Here is a 4,936-nt window from a genome sequence, read left to right as displayed (position 1 = left end):
GAGCAACAGTGTCCCTAATTTGCTGGGAAGTGGCGGTGCGGTCCCCTATGGCACTGCGTAGGATCCTACGGTCTTGGCGTGCATCCGTGCGTCGCTGCGGTCCGGTCCCAGGTCGACGGGCACGTGCACCTTCCGCCGACTACTGGCGACAACATCGATGTACTGTGGAGACCTCACGTCCCACGTGTTGAGCAATTCGGCGGTACGTCCACCCTGCCTCTGGCATGCCCACTATACGCCCTCGCTCAAAGTCCGTCAACTGCACATACGGTTCACATCCACGCTGTCGCGGCATGCTACCAGTGTTAAAGACTGCGATGGAGCTCCGTATGCCACGGCAAACTGGCTGACACTGACGGCGGCGGTGCACAAATACTGCGCAGCTAGCGCCATTCGACGGCCAACACCGCGATTCCTGGTGTGTCCGCTGTGCCGTGCGTATGATCATTGCTTGTACAGCCCTCTCGCAGTGTCCGGAACAAGAATGGTGGGTCTGACACACCGGTGTCAATGTGTTCTTTTTTTCATTTCCAGGAGTGTATGTTATGCGTCTGGGAATGGGGGGAAAAAGATGTATAAATTTTGTAAAAATAATGTTACAAGATACTCTGTACATAACACAAATAAAGTTGCAAAGCATTTTTCCACAGTCAACGTCAGGATCGTTAGAGACTAATAGTAAGCTTGAACTGGACAAGGATGTGTTAAGAAACCAGCCGCGGCCCTTTTTGGGGAACCAATCCAGACTTTCACGACAAGTGAGCTCGTGATATCATGGAGATTCCGATGGTTGGACGAAGACCTGAGGACCGCACTTTCTAAATGTGAGTCCAATGCTTTAAGAATTTGATCACATAGTTCGATCGGGTCGCCTTTGAAGAATCGCGTGAAGTAATCTTGTAAATTCTGTCGTGGATTAGTGACCTTAGGCAGAGCCCTTGTTAACGTCCTATATTGAACTGATTATGAGGTGACACCAGCATCCATCTTTTCAATATCCCTGATATCCATCAGCATACATGGCCAAATAAATAAAAAGTGCATTCAACAAGCGGTCATTACAGCCATTCGCGTTACACATCAGCCGTGTTATAAAAATGAGCAGACCGAGTTATTAGAATATCCTTCTAACACTCTATCAATTTGATTGATGAATTAATTAAATTAATAAATTACTTAAACCCTCCCTATCCAGTAAATTCCTCAGCCCTCCCCTCCCATCCAACACCTGTAAATTGGTGGGTTTGTGCTGGAGAAGAGGGATCTCATGACAGGAAACTAAATTACATACCATTTATAAAATTCAGTTTGCACAGGTGAGTGGGTGGACTCTCTTCCTCGTCATTCTGTCACACTAACCACAGGGATTTGCATGCCATCCACCCAACAGTTTCATTAGGTTGGCAGCTTTACGTATTCCCACATGCACAGGCTGCAATACTCTTCCTTGGATTCTGCCACTGGCAGATCAGAGGTTGTGCTAATCATAAGGGGGGGGGGGGGCGGCAACCCTTTGATATTGACACCTGAGAAATACCTGTCAAAACACATGCTCTCTCTCTCTCTCGGCCACATCCTGTTGTGTGCACTGTCGGGCCTACAAATACTATCAGTTCCATTCAGACTGAAGCACAAGCAAGGCAGCATTATTCCTGGTAAATCCACAGGTGTGGACGTCTAAGAAATATTCCCTCAATCTATGAGACTGAGTGACGAATTAATTAAATCGATACTCTCTGTGTGCAGCCAGTTATTCCCTGCATCCTGTACGTAGGTACTAGGGCTGATGCATGTGGTGGGATTCGATCCTGCAACTGCCCGGTTTCTAAATCGTCTTGGATATTCTGTCCCTAGCCTCCTACCGGTGGATACTCGCACAGTTAGGTCATTTGGTAGGAAGTCCGTTACATTCGAGGTAGCTGAAAATTCCAAATTTCAGTTCAGCTGCATGCTACATCCGTAAATAATTTGCGGGATAGACTCGCAAGATGTATGTGGTGTCACCGCCAGACACCACACTTGCTAGGTCGTAGCCTTTAAATCGGCCGTGGTCCGTTAGTATACGTCGGACCCGCGTGTCGCCACTATCAGTGATTGCAGACCGAGCGCCGCCACACGGCAGGTCTAGAGAGACTTCCTAGCACTCGCCCCAGTTGTACAGCCGACTTTGCTAGCGATGGTTCCCTGACTTCTACGCTCTCATTTGCCGAGACGATAGTTAGCATAGCCTTCAGCTACGTTATTTGCTACGACCTAACAAGGCGCCACTATCCGTACTATTGAGATTGTGAAATATGTACCGTCCAGACCGACGTCAATCATTAATGGATCAAAGTTAAGTATTCCACCAGCTACGTCCGTTTTTCTCAATTCTAATTCCCTTGTCATGTTCCAGACCTCACGCCAGCCTGCGTGAGCTAAAACGCGTGCATTTCGGCCTCCTTTAGTAACCCTGTGTTGGCTCTCCTGCCAACCACAACAATGTATACTCACAATACAATTGTTGTAAACAATAAATTGATCAATTGGGAATTTGACATTACAATTGGGTTTTTAGAACACCATAAAATTCGTAAATTGTTTCTCTCCAGTGCATCTGGAGGGAAGGGCCTACTGCATGATAGGTGAGAGCAAAAACAGGAAGTACCTCTGCAAGATGGTGCCCACAGCAATGTATTGAGAAGCACTAAACGCAACACACGTAAACCACAATCCAATCGGTAGTAGTATTAGTATTAGTAGTAGTAGTTCTCATGGATAGACGTCAGAGATCGCCATCAATCTAGAATTTCACGTTATGATTGGATTTTTTAAGCACTATAGAATTCCTAATTTGGCTCTCACGGCTACGTTCGGAAGGAGGAAGGCCCTACTGTGTGATGGGAAAGAGACAACAACAAATGCCATTGCAAAAGAGAGCCCACTGCCATGTGTGTTGATAGAAACACACTTAAACCACAATTTAGTCTGTAGCAGTAGCTGTTATGGCTAGAAGTCAGAGATCTCGGCCGACCCACATTCTCACGTAGCATCACCTCTCCGCATCCCTCGTGCATGTCCTTCATACTCGGTACTTCGAGATCCCCACGGGAAGTCGGACGTAATTGTGTTTCCGCAATGAAGGTGATGGTTTCAATGCCCATCGAGGCAAATCATTATATGCATGCGTGGTGTATTTTGTTTCGGACATGTCCATCAATACAGGGACCGTTAATGTTGTTTCACACATGTTACACGCAGGAGTAGCCTGCGGCTCTTTCGTGTGGTTTGAGAGATCGCGCTGGGCAGGAGAGTCGTAATAAATGCCAGGTTACTAAATGACAGTGCCGAAAAGTACTCTCTGTAAAACTAAATTGGGAAGTGACGACTAATTTGTTTTCAACCCTTTCAGTTGCTTCGCGACGCCTGAGATGCCTACTTTCATATCCTCCATAAGGGAGTAGTGCGACGGTCAAACGATCCTGCCAGTGAACGATGTCTCATTTGCGAGATTTAAAATTTCAGCTTTCCTTTTGCAGTGTTCTATTACAGAACCTGTCTGGTCGACGAATGACTGAATAAAAGCCTTCGAAACGGTTACTGATTTGACGTAGGACCAGAAATTTCTCGGGCAAAATATTTCGTTAACGAAGACGGTGGAATTATTATAAGTATTCTTCAGAAATATAGCCACCTAGTTTCAGCATGTAAGGTCATTTTCATGTGCGCATGTTAAAAAAGAAATAACACAATTGCCGTATCAAACAGTGCGTGATTGATTGTACACTAAATCTGAAGACGTGAATTGAAAATCTCGTGCAGGTTGTAACTGATTGATTGTAAAGAGCAATACATAACATTTTTGGTAGCCGAGGTGATACACTTTGGCACTCGCTCCTTCTTCAGTCGGATAACTGCAACCCGACAATAAGCGTCTTCTAAAAAGATTGATCCTATTTCGCAAGACTATATCTTCTATATGCATGAACGCAGGTACTCGGGATGCTTTTTAATTTACGCATAAAAAACTAAACTCCTCCCGAACAGGCCATGAAGGCCCAACGGTACCGACCGGCCGCCGTGTCATCTTCAGCCCATAGGCGTCACTGGATGCGGATATGGAGGGACATGTGGTCAGCACACCACTCTCCCTTCGGTATGTCAATTTTCGAGACCGAAGCCACCACTTCTCAATCAAGTAGCTCCTCAGTTTGCCTCTCAAGGGTTGAGTGCACCCAGCTTGCCAACAGCGCTCGACAGACCGGATGGTCACCCATCCAAGTGCTAGCCCAGCCCGACAGTGCTTAACTTCGGTGATCTGACGGAAACCTGTGTTACCACTGCGGTAAGGCCGTTGGCCAGCTTACGCATAGGATTACAAAATATTCATTTTCAAAAGAACGATTCGATATCACTTGAGTATATATTTTGAAAGTAAGCACGTACAGTCCAGGGATAGTATTTACAGTTAGGTTCAAATTTTTTTCACTAATGTTCATTGTGCCCTGCACTTCACGAACGACAAACATCCAGACGAGAGTCAAACTCGTCCGTAAGTCTTGAGAAGGCATTGTGGGCCGGAGACTTTTCTCTGGTCTACAACAAGGCATGCAGAAGAAATGACTGCACCCCTCTCCAGTCTCTTGGCAAGAGAGAGTGATAAAATAAAATTCAATCAAAAATTCCAATCGTACATTCGGACTGTGCTTGAAAATGAATATCAGACGTTACAGGTGATGGGTAGCTAAGGTCAGTGTTTCAAAAGACACTGTGATTATCTGATCAAAAAAAAGGCGTTCCACTAATTTTCCCTGGCGGTCGGAGACTGCCACTGGCTTGTCTAAATAGACAAAAGTGGTCATGCGTAACCAGAGAAATTTTCTGTACCTCGGTTTAATTACTGTAAATAATTGGCAGGTTGGCGAATTTTCGCAAAGGCTTGCGGACCGTTAATTTT

General features: G+C 45.8%; 1 pseudogene; it reads right to left on the bottom strand.

Moving 5' to 3' along the window:
- Nucleotides 1–4,220: 4,220 nt before the first annotated feature.
- On the bottom strand, nucleotides 4,221–4,338 carry LOC126287925 (5S ribosomal RNA; annotated as a pseudogene).
- Between the last annotated feature and the right edge of the window lie 598 nt (nucleotides 4,339–4,936).

The sequence above is a fragment of the Schistocerca gregaria genome, chromosome 1 (genome assembly GCF_023897955.1).
Source record: "Schistocerca gregaria isolate iqSchGreg1 chromosome 1, iqSchGreg1.2, whole genome shotgun sequence".
NCBI lineage: Eukaryota > Metazoa > Arthropoda > Insecta > Orthoptera > Acrididae > Schistocerca > Schistocerca gregaria.
Note: the sequence above shows the minus strand (reverse complement) of the source record. Positions and strands in the feature narration are given on the sequence as shown.